The sequence below is a fragment of the Canis lupus genome, chromosome 9 (genome assembly GCF_048164855.1).
Source record: "Canis lupus baileyi chromosome 9, mCanLup2.hap1, whole genome shotgun sequence".
Classification (NCBI taxonomy): domain Eukaryota; kingdom Metazoa; phylum Chordata; class Mammalia; order Carnivora; family Canidae; genus Canis; species Canis lupus.
Genome location: NC_132846.1, coordinates 12,667,156 through 12,681,612, shown reverse-complemented (window position 1 = coordinate 12,681,612; position 14,457 = coordinate 12,667,156). Strand labels below are relative to the sequence as shown.

At 40.7% G+C, this 14,457-nt stretch overlaps 1 protein-coding gene across 5 annotated transcripts in view; it reads right to left on the bottom strand.

Moving 5' to 3' along the window:
• Positions 1-13,850, bottom strand: part of ARHGAP5 (Rho GTPase activating protein 5) — a 79,489-nt gene extending 65,639 nt beyond the window's left edge. For 2 of the 5 annotated variants that reach the window (XM_072838203.1, XM_072838208.1), the window contains exon 1: positions 12,009-12,241. The gene's annotated coding sequence lies outside the window, so the exon portion shown is untranslated. Of the gene's footprint in view, positions 1-12,008; positions 12,242-12,406; positions 12,529-12,581; positions 12,684-12,807 lie in introns of those variants that run through there. The other 3 variants (XM_072838205.1, XM_072838207.1, XM_072838204.1) reach the window with 3 other exon arrangements.
• Between the last annotated feature and the right edge of the window lie 607 nt (positions 13,851-14,457).

Below are 14,457 nucleotides of genomic sequence, written 5' to 3'. Positions count from 1 at the left end.
ATTTAATTTAGGTTATTTATGTGGGAAGAATGAAACACTCATTTATAGGAATTTTATTTATAGATTCTTCACATTCTTCTGAGGTTGAATTAAAAGCAATATATCAATTCTACCACATCAGTTACACAACACAGGGAAAATATTCAGTCATGTACATCAATATGTGTGAAAATTATCTTCAATCCAGACAAAATAAAGAACATAGAAAAAAAACTAAGAGGTACGATAAGAAAAGAACCATCATTTGTCCCAAATACGTCTTCTACCCTGAACCTGAATTGCAAGTAAACAGCTATTCAACATATACTGTACATTAACTATATTAACAACTAATGGACAGAGAAAGTTATTATAATTTAAAATTACGACTAGTATTTCTGGTAAAGTAATATTAAAAAACTAAAATCTCAGATTTACTTTTATATTTCCGAAATTTATTCTATTAGCCTCAACTAAAAATATTATCTGCCATATGATATTCAAATAATGCATTTACTAGATTCATTTTCACAAAAAATAAAATAATCCTATGTTGAAGGAACGACATAGGAAGTAGAAAACCATGAATAAATACAATGGATTTCAAACCTCTTATTTATGAGTTTAGGACAACAGTTTTTGTGTCATGGTTTCTCTATCTATAAAATGGGGCTGCGGGATCCCTGGGTGGCGCAGCGGTTTAGCGCCTGCCTTTGGCCCAGGGCGCAATCCTGGAGACCCAGGATCGAGTCCCACGTCGGGCTCCCAGTGCATGGAGCCTGCTTCTCTCTCTGCCTATGTCTCTGCCTCTCTCTCTCTGTGTGTGACTATCATAAAAATAAAATAAATAAAATAAAATAAAATAAGGCTGCATATCTACACAAATTTAAGAACTAAATCATTTTTTTTATGTTAAGTACCCACCAAAAAGAGTTTAATTAAGTATTCTGTATTAATTTGATTCTTGGAAACAGTGAAGCTGTCAAAGACGTTTTTTTAAATGACGTGATCAGACTTGTGATCAAAAAATATTTATCTGACAGAAATATATAGAATAATTAGAAGTAAAAGAAATTAGGGCAGCCCCATCCAATCCTATTAACTCTTTTCCATTAGTAAAACTTCTTTAAAAATCTTAATCTGGTTAAATTGGGTATTTGCCCTAGCACCACATTTAGCCTTCTCTACCTAAACTGTGTAAAAGAGTATTTGTAGGTACTGATAAGAAAAAAAAATGAATGAGGTAACAAAGTTACACACGGTCATAAAAAGGCAGAACAAAATTAGTTGTGAAAACAGCACAATGCTTCTGTAACAATTAAAAAAACTGAAAACACATAGTAAAATACAAGGTCTACCCTTCCTTTTTACTAGAAAAGCAGAAAACTGCAGACAATACCCTTTAAAATGTACATCAAAAGAAAAACATACCTAGTGACTACTTTGGGGAATTTTTATGCTAAACAGTATAAACAAACACTAGCACTACACATGGCTCTTTATTAAACAAACACCTATTCTGAAAACGAAGAGCAATTCAAAGACATGTAAGACTGTCCCCTGCCTTCCAGTTTGACACAAAGTTAACAGAAAGGTAACTGTACAAAGTCATATAAACCTGAATATTATAAAAAAAATTCTCAACTACAAACCTAATCTCTTAACAGGCACTTCTTTATTCATTTCTCATATATGCTTATTCCAAACCCATTAAAAGACACATTTCCGCTCTCCTACTGCATATACCTCAGAATATGGAGACATCTTTCTGTTTAAGTTACAGGGTGTAAGCAGAAATGAAAATACTCTTGTCACACAAAGTATTTTTAAAATTTCATAGAGGCTTAAAATTAAGTGAGTTATCACCTTTTGTCATTTTTTATCTAACAAGAAATAATTTTTTTAAAGATTTTATTTATTTATTCATAAGAGACACAGAGAGAAAGGCAGAGACATAGATAGAGGAAGAAACTGGGGGAGCCTAATGCTGAACTTGATCCCAGAACCCTGGGATCATTCCCTGAGCCAAAGCAGATGTTCAACCACTGAGCTACCAAGGCATCCGGAGAAATTTTAACACTGAGGTTTCAACACACATCCTAATAAATTTTATAGTGGCAGGCTCCAAATCACGAATATTCAAGTTTAAATTAAAAATGAGGTAGCTTTGTGTGACATTTATACTTTTTACACCAAATTCACAGTAAATTACCAATTAGACACTGAGGCACATCCATGTCCTTCTTTCAGAAAGGCTACTTGTTGATTATTTAGAAGTCAACTCCAGAGATCATGCTCACTACAAAGTGAGTTTCAAATGGTGATGGAAAACTCTCTCACCTACAGGTGGTAAAGAATAATACTGGACAAATATTTGCTCTCTCCCTCAAGCTCAATCATCAAATCAGTACAGTCTTTATCTGATTTGTAAGTTTACATAAAAGATCTGAAAAAGTTTTCTAATTTTTTAAAATGTTCTCAGGTTTTAAAAAGTTTGAGAAACCAATAGACTAGAAAAAAAACTGTCATCACCTGTCCTCAAAAACATTTTGCTCTTTGTTTGGGTGAGTATGGTATTACCACTTCATAGTTTTCTCCCATGAGTTTGGCTGACAGGTCATATAGGAACTTAATTTCAGCCACCTGGACATACATGAATTATCCACTGCCCTCAACATCTAGGTCAAAATTACTGTCCATTAACTAACAAAGGTAGTTCTTCTGTGCTGATAAAAAGAATCCCCTCTTTTTGTGTGTGTGCTCTGAGTAATAAACTAATGGCCATTATCTACATGCAGGCTATTAGATTTAATCTGAAAATTCCTTTCAAGTATGTTTAATGATAATTTTTTAAAAGATGTTATTTATTTATCCATTAGAGAGAGAGAGAGAGAGAGAGAGAGAGAGAGGCAGAGACACAGCAGGCCCCATGCAGGGAGCATGATATGGGACTGGATCCTAGGACTCCAGGATCACACCCTGGGCTGAAGGCAGGCGCTAAATCGCTGAGCCACCCAAGTGTCTCTAATGATAATATTTGATTACGTTGATTTAACATCTTTCTGATTTTTGTTATGACTTTACTTCCATATAACCTGTTCTCATTTTCTCATATTTTTACTCATGAAAAAAAACAAAAGTAGCAATGACCTACTCAAAGCTATCCAGTTAAAAGGAATCTCTGAATGACCAATCTTTAAGCAATAGTACTGCTTTTCAACAGTTTGCAATGCAGTTTCTTTCTCATTCACCTTTAAGTTTATCTTATAACCATTCAAAGGGAATGGTTAAAGTACCTCCCCAGATAGTAACAACAATGTATACATGTGTGTATATATGTGTACATTATATATATACATTATATATATACATATATATCTTATTAGAGTAGAACTACAGTTGATGAGAAAGTTGTAGGGAGACAGCAACTATTCTTCTTGAGTGATCCCTAAAATTACCCTAAAAATGAAGCCATCTATATGATTAAGTTTTCTACGATATCAGACTACGCCATTCAAACACATTTTTTGTTTTTAAGAATTTATTTATTTGAGAAAGAAGGAGAGAGATAGAGAGACAGCATGAACAGGGGTAGGGGCAGAAGGAGAGGGAGAAGCAGACTCCTCACTGAATATGGAGCCCAACACGAGGCTCCATCCCAAGACCTCAGGATCATGACCTGAACTGGAGGCAGATGCTTAACTGACTGAGCCATCCAGGACCCCCATAACATGCTCCCTTTACAGAAGTTCTAATAACATGAAACAGCTTTCTGCAAAAAAATGTCTTAAGTTCTACAAGGAACCTAAGGAAACTGAAAAAAATCATTTCTTAGTAATTCTGGACTTGTATCAAAATTTGTTTTATACTTTCTCAAAAAACTTGCATTCATAAGTAAAAGGTATAGAGGCACCTAGGTGGCTCAGTTAGCTGAGTGTCTGCCTTGGGCTCAGGTCAGGATCTCAGGGTCCTGGGATGGGGCCTGCTGCAGACTCTCTGCTCAGCAGGGAGTCTGCTTCTTCCTCTCCCTCTGCATTAGTATGCACACCCTCTCTCTCAAATAAATCTTTTTTTTTTTAAGGTATACTTTTTAAAATTTACACTTTTAAGTTATTTTGTAGGAAATTCCTGTTGGTCCTATCTTCAAAACATATCCAGAATTTATCACTTCTCATTACATTTATTGCTCCAATTCTGTCCTCGTCCACCACATCTGACTCTAGATTATTCCAAAGGTTTCCAGACTAATTTCCCTGCTTCCATTCCCACTCCTCTTCCCCCTATTACTACCAGAACCACCAGAGTCTTTTAAAACATAAGTCAGAGCTGCCCTGCCCATTCTTAGGCCCAAAACCCTCCAGTGGCTTCTAAAAGTCAAAGGTAAATCCTTTTCTATGGGATACTATAAGATCTGCCTTCTCCAACCTTATCTTGCTCTCTGACCTACTCTCATATATTCTTCCATTCTCATTCTGCTCCACACTGTTCCTCAATATGCTAATCATGTCTCTGCCTTTCCACTTGCTTTTCCCAGTAATCCCTAAAATCCCCCTTGCCTCTTAACTCCTAAATTATTATAAAATTTATTTATCACTTGTCATGAACTCTATTCTATCCCTCTCCCCACCCAACTCCACAAAGGAGTTGTTTATTAAGATCCACAAAGGCACAAATTTTTATTTCATCAATGTATTCCAAAAGCCTCCAACAGTGCTTCCTACATAGAGTAGTTACTCAATAAATGCATGAATCGTAATATTAAAACCAAACTGTGCTTAATTCTCTGGGCAAAAAAGATGTAAGCACATTATGTTTCCTAAATAAGCACTATAATATATTAATCTAAGAGGTTTTCTAAAGCTATCAATGGAGGAGTGCCCAAGTGACTCAGTTTGAGTGTCTAACTCCTGGTTTCAGCTCAGGTCATGATCTCAGGGTAGTGATATTAAGCCCCCACATTGAGGTCTTCGTTAGGTAGTATGCTTAAGATTCTCTCCCCCCCCCCCCAGCTCTCATACACTCTCTAAAATAAATCTCAAAAAAAATAAAATAAAAAAGTATATTAATGGAGAAAATGCACCTGTATTTCAGGATCCCAAAAAGTAAAAAATTAAACCATCAGCATGAAGCCTATGCTCTATAATACATTCAGCCAGGATAACTATCTAGTTTTTATTTTTGAAACATTTTTTAGAATCACAAATATTATCAAAAATTACGTTTTCAAGAGCTAATTACACCGAAGGATCTTTGTAATTACACGTTCTATTTTCTTTAAGCCAAATAAAATATCCCTTACATGAACAAATATTTGCGAAAAGACAGATCCAAGCCCGAAGACGGCCACATACATTTCACAATCTCAGGCGATCTAGACCAGCTTAAGAATAAAAGTATCAACTGAATTACTAAAAGACGAACATGGTACAATTGATATAGTACTACTTTTCTTAATCGTGTTCATTCTCAATAACAAATGCATCAATACTGTGAAAAATTGGAAGAGGAAGACCATCTTAACATATATGATAACTAAGTAATTAATGTAATATCTGTAGAAAACTCAATTACATTCCATAATACTGTCTTTGACCAAGTTTTCTACAACATAAGCACATAATCTCAAGGTTGAATGGGATGCTAAAGATGTAATTCCTATGAATTGGTCTTTTCAGAAAACTATAATCAAGTGAATGAAAAAAGAATCTACTAAAAATTTCAACAACTTATGTAGTGACCAAATAACCTGAAAACTTATCTTGGTAGGATTCCAGATTAAATCATTAGGATGGAGATTTTGTTCTGTTTTTGTTGTTGTTTGTTTCACTATATTCCCAACACCCAGCACAGTTCCTGACAGTGACTGCTCAAATATTTGACGACTAAATGGGTCAATCACTAGACTCAGATCCTAAGCCACTAGGCAATCTTAAAGTCTTATTTGTAGTCAAAATTAACAAAAATTACACAATGCTATGGGCCCAAAGACTATTAGCATAGCAGTATATTCTAATATAAAAAGCCCACAATTTTTTTAAGACCAACAGCATGCTTGTCAAGACAAATTAGGTAAACCTGAAGGCTCAATGGAAGTACTTCTAGGAAGGTCCAAGTAGGCAGTACTCTGGGTACGCCCCAAGTCCTAATCAACAAAGACAATTCTTTCACTCATTTTTATCTTTTGATATTTCAAGTATTTATTGTTTGAAAAAGAGTCCTGCATAAAAACCAATGACCTAAACTAAACTTGTCAAATACCTTGGTTTGAAAGTTACTCTAAACTCTTTCTAGACCATTACCTCACTCTGTGGTGAAAACAGAAGGACCAAAGGTCATCTGATTTATACCAACTTATGTAAACAACCCATTAAGTATTTACTGTGCTTAGCTACTATCTGCTCAACTTTATGTCAGAGGTTTTGCAGGTACAAAGGTATAGTATAGGGAAGTCCACTAAGCTAAAGCTAGCACTACGAATATATTCACTTCCCCTTCAGAATCGGAGTCTTCTCACTTTGGAGAACGAGAAGTGAGGGGAAGGGCATGCTTTGACATTGAAGATTATAATGCTATACCACAGGAAATCCTTATTTTCATTATAAAAATATGGTAGGTAAGGCTTAATAATTTTCTTAATAATAGGAACATTAAGAGGTTGAATAAGAATCTCAGGAAGATGTATAGACTAAAAAGAATGCATAGATTGAAAAAAAAGGCTCAAAAGCACTTTCCCCACAATTTTTAAAGAAACTTTATAGTACCACAGCTGAGAAGACAAAGGCAATGTGCTATACCATGGAACTGATAAATGCAATCGGAATTCAAAAATATGAAAGATCACTTCAAGCTGGAATAGATCAGGGTTTGGAAAACTTTTTCTGTAAAAAAGGCCAGAGAATAAATACTTTAGGCTTTGCATCCCATAAGATGTCTGTTAGAACTATTCAACTATGTTGTCACAGCACAAAAACAGCAGCCATAAACAATACTTAATTGAATGACCATGGTTGTGTTTATGAACACTGAAATTTGAACTTCATTTAATTTTAACATATCACAAAATATTACTCTTTCAATTGTATCCTTGATCATTTCAAAATGTAAAAAAGCCATTATATAGAAACAGGACAGAAGGCCTATCGGGTCTAAGGGCCATAACCTGCAGACCCCTGGAATAATACATTTCAGTGAAGAAAAAGGATCTGAATCAACTTTGAAAAATAAATTGGATTTGAATTTTAAAAACGAGTCATTCCAGGTGTGTGATTAAGGTGGAGTGGTTGAGCACAGTTACCATGCTGAAAAGTAGACTTATTTCTTATTTCGCTTATTTCTGAAGATATAAGGAATATGGAAGGTCTTAAAGGGCAAGCAGGAGTTAGACCTTGTAATAAGCAATAAGAAATCATTATAAGCTAGAAATGGAATACAAAATTAGATTTCTGAGGCACAAAACCCAAGAGATAGATAAATAGTGGAGGCTAAAAAGCACCTGAACTACCACAGAAATTGAAAAGAACAATCCAAGGAAAAGAATTTGGTGACTGGCTGCTAATTATAAGAAATCAAGCCAAATGAGTCCATGTTTTTTAATGAAAAACTAATCAGTTTCAGCAACAGATGGTGGTGTCACTTGAGTTTCAGGTGACAGTATTTATAAAGAAAAGTAAAAATAGAGAAATGAGGCAACATCAAGATTGATAAAACATAAATTTCCAGATCATAAACTTAAGAAAATTATTTGAGACCATTCAATACTCAGAAACGTCTAAATAGTTATTTGGTTAATAAAGAATAACAAATCTGGATGCTCAATTCCCCAGATCACAGAAATGTTAATTTTCCACTAGTTCTCTAAACAATCAACCAAAAAAACGATAAATAAGTAAATACAGAGTTGTTATTTGGCTCTGAAAACGTGAGTACAAAAAGAAACAAAATTATGGATCACAAATAATACATGATCAACAGGAAGAAAATGAACAAACTGTATCAAAACCAATGTTCAAGTTTTTTCAAGGTTGCTGGTAATGCCAAATACAGCAAAGCTAACAGTAACACAAAAACTGTTTATTGCCCCATCACTCCCGCTATTAACCTTGCATTAACACTTTTCCCTAAATCTTTCAATTTCACTCAAAAGGTACAAATTGATGCTCTTAAATATTCACTTTATATTTTCCTCCCACCTGCCAATCTATCCTCACTTCCCTGTCCTTTTGGTCCACAGTGTCATTAACTTAAGTTTTTTTCTTACTTATCCCAATCTTCCCTAACTACTAAATCTTATCTCCTGTATCTAAATTCCTTTACACTGATTTTTCAATCAGTTATGTCTTGCCTTCTATTTGGCTCTTCTACTCTATCTTGAGCTGGCATCTAACCATTCCTAAATTGTCAAGATCTCTCCCCATCAAAGCTATAAGCTCTTCCAAGGGAGTAGTATTTTATATTTCCCTGTATTATTCACAGTGCCCTAGCTACTCAATAAATTACTGTTCAGGAACAAAATAGGCTAAATCTAGTATGAAGCTAGAAAAATGAAAATTCAACTGTACCATTAACTCTTCATGATGAAAAAGGCTTAAGAATCTAACCAGGTCTAATCTACAGGTCATATTTTAACCCTAAATTACAAAGTTATGCATAAATCTTATTCCCAATTAATAGTTCTAAGGAGTCTAACACAAAGACATGACCAAACATTAACAATCTTTTTGTACTACAAACCTAAGGTATTGTGGACACTCAGCCTCCAAAATACGGGGTGGGGGAGGGGGGTGGTGGAGACCAACCTTGTTTACCATCTGTCTTATATTCAAACTCCTATTTGCAGTTAACACATCCAAAATCAAATGATTACTCTGTAAATGATTCCCAAAGAGTGCCGGATAGAAATAGTTCTCTTTTCTACATTTCTTAGTACTTGTATGTACATATTTTACCCCTTCATAGTTATACCTCTTCAACGAAAGATCAAGCTACACAATCTCTAATTTATCTTAGTATTCCCAAGGCCAGGCGCACAGTAAATGCTAAATAAGGGTGATACGAATTAATGAATTACAAATCAGAGGCTTTAAGTTTTCTTTATGTGTAGATTTCTTTTTTCAAAAGAATTCTTAAGTCGAGTACATTTAACAACAAAAATAGAAGCTGCTGGGTTGTCAGAAGAAGTCTCAAGCCATCTACGAAAAAATCCATAAGGGGTTTAAGTAATAGTTTTAAAAGCAATTAAAGTTCATACTTAAAATTTTCAGCACTGAATTATTTCTCTTAATTTCTAATAGGGTTTTTCCTGGCTTGATAAAATGATTAAATACAGCCTTCATTTAAACAAATAGGAGCTGGATTACTCAAGTCATCAAATGATAGATTCACTTTATCAAGGTTTCTTCATTCATTTTAGAAAACCAAGCTCCCTTGGAATACTTTAAATATATTTCACAAACATTTTTTTAGGAACACAGATATTATTGAAACAGAATATGTTTCTTGAGTCAATTATATTACCTGTCTACCTTCTTGGTGTGCAAAGAAAAAAAATCATGGGCCTTACAGCTCTAAAAATAGTTTTTAAAATAATTTCTATAGAAACTGTAGTTTCGAGAATTGAAATTTAACTCTGTAGCCACCAAGAAAACTTCTATTATGCCTTTTCATACTAAAAAAAGGCAACACTTACCTAAAGGCCTGCTAATATTGAAAAAAGTTTAGTAGTCTTCATAAGACAGAACTTTTACTTCAATAGAAAAACCTGAGTTACAAAACTATTTTCTAAGCTGTACCATAAATTCAATTCCAAAAATAAAGGAATGCAAATGACAGTATTTTATTCCTTTAAAAAAAATCTTAACTTTCAAGGTCAAAATAATTATTTTCTCCAAAAGACTAAGTGTATTAAATCTGCTTTTCAAACAGATGGGAAATAGGCAAAACATTTTGGAGATGTGATAGAATTTAAGATACTAATTTTGCAAGACATTTTTAAAACAGCTAATGTAATTTAAATGGGGTGAGGTGCTTAAAAAAAAATGACGAAGTATCAGAATTCTGTGACAACTGTCTCTGATAGCCAAGTGTAACCCACCCATTCCTCAATGCTCTTATAAGGAACATATAGAAAGAATGGTAAAATAATTGGTGCTGAGGTGGGTTAAAAAAATGTAGCCTGCATGACATGACAACCAAATCAATTGTTTTTTAGTCATCTGTGCCCTTCTGACTGAAGTCCGCTTTAAGTCAATCAGATCAATAGCGCAATCGCATATTTCTTGAGTGTTAAATACACAGATAGATCTAGCTTTTCAATCATGTATGTTTACTGGTAAAGTGCTCCAAGGGCTATGGAAGTTTTTGGTGATACACACTCAACACTCTTTCCCTCTGCTTTACTACAGATATGGTAACGTGGGTCAGTCTGAGAGAATAAATGAAAAGGCCAAAAGTGAGAAAGCAATCTAAAATGGAAATAAAACCTTAACCTGAAAACTATCCGGTCGGTCACCTATATGGTATGTATATCTAAAACTACTCATTAAGAATATAGTTTTATCATATTGAAGTCAAATAAACTGGAATTGACAGGTAAAACATCTCAAAACACCTTTCTCTAATGTAACTTAACCAAATATTTTTCCAAATAGCTGCACCTGGATCAAATTTTTGTTAAAAGAACCATTTTAAATGGAGACTCTGAGAAATACTTCTGAGGTGAATGCAAATGTATTCAATGTACCCCCCCCCCCGCTCCAATACTTTCAAATTGAGTATGGGTTTGGATGTTTAAAGAGATGCCAGCAAACCCCTCCCACCCCCACCCCCCACACACAACACCTGTAGAGAAGGCAGCATAGCATAGGCAAAGATCAGCCGATACAAGGATGTACTCCACCGTTTCACACTTGACTGTTTTAAAAATTGGTATCGTTTCCTATCACAAAGAAAAACTCAAGTTATCGTTAGGAATTTAAACATAAAAACGAGCGTAGACGCAATCTGTATGCCTATTTTGGTCTAGATTTAAAACACTTAAAATTCCCATTTATTAAGCATGAGCGAAAACTGGATTTCTATCATATGGCAAAGTGTAAGCGTCTCCCGGCAACTTTTTCGGAATTCTATCAAACGTCCTCATAGTTTGCCTTCACTTCCGAGCACCTCTCGGCGCCAGCTACACCCACAGCCTCCACCTCACTTGCATTTCTAATAACGCTGAGGAGGGAGGGTGTGAGGGAGTATTTCTGTGTGGATAAGTGCGCGCGCGCTCCCGCGCGGTTCCCCACCCCCACCCCGATACTTTTCTTTAGTGGAAACAGAGGGACAATCTAGAGGTTATCCTCGCAGAAACTCATAATCAAAGCCTCAACCCAGCCGCAGTCACCGTAAGACTCCGTGTTTTGGTGGCGCAGTGCAACTTCTCACAACCCTACCCCGAGCTTTCGCAGCAGATGGGAAATGGGCGAAGAGAAACCCGAGGAGGAGTAGGGGCGATCGGGGGGGAAAAGTGAAAGGGCCGATCCCCGCGGAAAGCGCTTAAGTTTGCAACGAAGACCGTGTTTCCGCGAATACGCGCCCACCCTCTGCTCCCCCTTCCAGGTGGAACTCGTTACCGGCCGCCAGCCAGCCAACAGACGCCGCCGCCTTCCCTCCCCGCGCACCACCGGAGAGCAGGGCAAGTGGGGGCGGCGGGGAGAGCGCACGCCCGGCGGGGCCGGCGCGATCCCCGACCACCACCAGGCCTCCGCCGGCCCCGGCCGCGTCACCTGTGGAGAAAGCGCCCCCTCCCCCGGCCTCTCTGCCCTTCACGCCGACCGTACCCCCCCCCGCCCGCGGCAGCCGCTCCCCGCCGGGCCTGCGAGGACCGAGCGCGGCGGCGCCAGGCTCCCCTCCGCGGCTGCGGGGCCCCAGCGCCTCGAACTGGTTGCAACCGGCGGCGGCGACCGAGTGGGGCAGCCGGTGGCGGGAGGGTCCCGGCCGGGGAGGGGCGAGCGGGCAGGCCCAGGGGAGCAGGGATCGCAAGGTCCTACCTAACACCGTCGGTCTCCTCCGTCTCCTCCTCAACGGCAGCGGCCCCGGCGGTGGCGGTGGCGGTGGCGGCGGCAGCGACATTCCTGGGGAGCGCTCCCGCCGCCGCCGCCTCCTCCTCCACTCTCTGCTCGCCTCTTCCCGGCGCGCTCCCCCAGCGCCGCGTCCCTTCAGCCACCTCCCCCCGCCCTCCCCAACACACACGCCCCGAGCCCTCGAGCCCTACAGCTCCGGCTGCCGGGTAACCCACCCTCCCGCCCGCCCGCCCGCCACCAGCGGCGGCCCCGTCCCTCCCCCCTTCCCCGCCGCCCGCCGCCCGCCGCCGCGCCGGGCTCAGTAATGGCGGCCACTCGGGCTCCCTCGCGCTGACGGATCTCGCTCCCTCTCTCCCGAACTTTACCTCAGCATCTCTCCCGGCGCGCACCGCCGGAACGCAGGCGCGCGCGCGCTCAGCCACACACCCGGCCGGGGGCGGAGCGGCGGCGCAGCCTCGACGGGGCGCGCGCGCGCGCCCCCGCCCCCGCCCCCGCCCCCGCACCGCCCTCCCCACGATTCCCCGCCCCCGCCGCCCTCACCTCGCGGCGCCTCCCGCGCCGCGCGCCCGGCGGGGCCCCGCCCCTGCCCTCGTCTCCGGGGAGCCTGGGAAGGCGCGAGCGCTCGGGCCGGAGGGAGGGGAGCCGGCGCGGGGCCGCGTCCTCGCTCGCGTCCCGGCTCCCCCATTGGCTTCCGCCCCTCCCCCTCCCCGTCCTTCCCCCGCCTCTCCCGCCCATTGGTTCCCTCTCCTACTCCATTCCTTCTCACCTTTTCCCTTTTCCCCATTGGCGTGGGTGTTTTTCCTCCGCTCTCCCCTTTTCCGTATTCTCCTCCTCCGCCCCCTCCTCGGCGCTGGAGGAGCCGCAGACCACGCAACCCCGAGCGCGGCCGTCTCGGAACCTTCCCTGCTTTCTCCTTTCCCTTCTGTTCCGGTTTCTGGCTGGAACTGAGAGCAAACCACAGTACCGCGGAGGAACCTGACACTGTGTGAGCCGTTGCAAAACCTCGCACGGGCACCGGGAGGTTCTCGAGGAACCTCCCCCCGGTCCCGGTCTCCGAGCAGCAAAGAATTCAAGGGAGGAAAAGAACGCGCCCTCGCTTGTCCGCGGGGACGTGCTCGCGTGTCTGCTGCTACGTGCGCGGCCGGTTTGCTGCCCGGGCATCGCTCGCCAGCTGCAGAGCCGCAGACCTCACCCGCTCGGACCTGGTGCCGTCCGCGCCCGCGCCCGCGCCCTCGCCCGCGCCCGCGCCCAGAAGGCGAAGCTCCATGGGAGCCAGAAGCCCTTTCCCGGTCCACACGGCACCGACGCACGCAGGCCCGTGGCTTATTCGGTTCTTAGGGAAGTTAAGCGAAACCCCAAGGTACAGGGGTTTAGGATGGCCCCAAAGGCGCCAGCTCCCTACCAGCCCAACCTTGGGAACCGTCGGCCGCCAGCCTTTTATCATATTACCTTACGTACATGCAAGATTTTTTGAGACCTGGAAATTTTGCAAGTTTGGGGGTGCCCCGGGCTTTCAGGGTATTTGCCTTCCGAGCCCTGGTGGAGAGAGGACAGACGGTAGAAAAATGCCTTTCCTTTTACCACTGAAGAAATGTGACTTTCCCAAGGTCACCAGAATCTGTCTTATACAGAGGTCTTAAGGTAGCTGCCAGCAGATAGAAAAAGAATGAGCCAAAAACGTAAATCTACTACTCTAACTTGTTATGTCTAAAAGAAAGAAAGTGATTTGCGGGGAGAATTTCTCTTTGGGGAAAGATTTGTTTCCTACATTGAGACAGTTCATCGTCAGTAAAGTTAGCATATGAAAAATCTTTTAAATTCCAGTTACTCTTTATTTCTTAGGTTACATAAGGTATTGAAGTTAGCCAAGGTTGCTTTTCTGTGTGTTATAATGATGCAGCTGCTGCCAACCAGAAGTACATTTATGGTCTGTTAATAAACTAGAAAACCCAAAACTGCCTTTTGGTAAAAATGGGAAAATATTTGTCAGTAGATCTATTACAATATTCCAGTACAAGTTTGTTGCACACCCCTGCTCCTCTAAATGCCCGTATTTCAAAGGTAAACCTAATAGACAAAGCCGAAGAGACATGTTTAATTTCTCTATGTCTGTTAGTCCCTAATTTTAAAAAGGCATCACTGCGATTCCTTACTCCAGCCACTGTCTTGCACCTGAACGGTACCAAATAGTTAAGTAGTTAAGGTGTGTTTCTTTCGGTTACAAACCCTAGGCAGGGAAGGATGCAAAAGAAAACTTGGAATCAAAGTAAATACAGAGGAAAAGAAGGAAAAGGGAAAGGAAGAAATTGGAGAAAGGGAGTGGAACCATCAATTAGAGGTACTAATGCCACAAGTATCCATAACCATTTGTGGGGGTTGGAAAGTTCATGCATTTAAACGCGTTCCTTTACCTTTG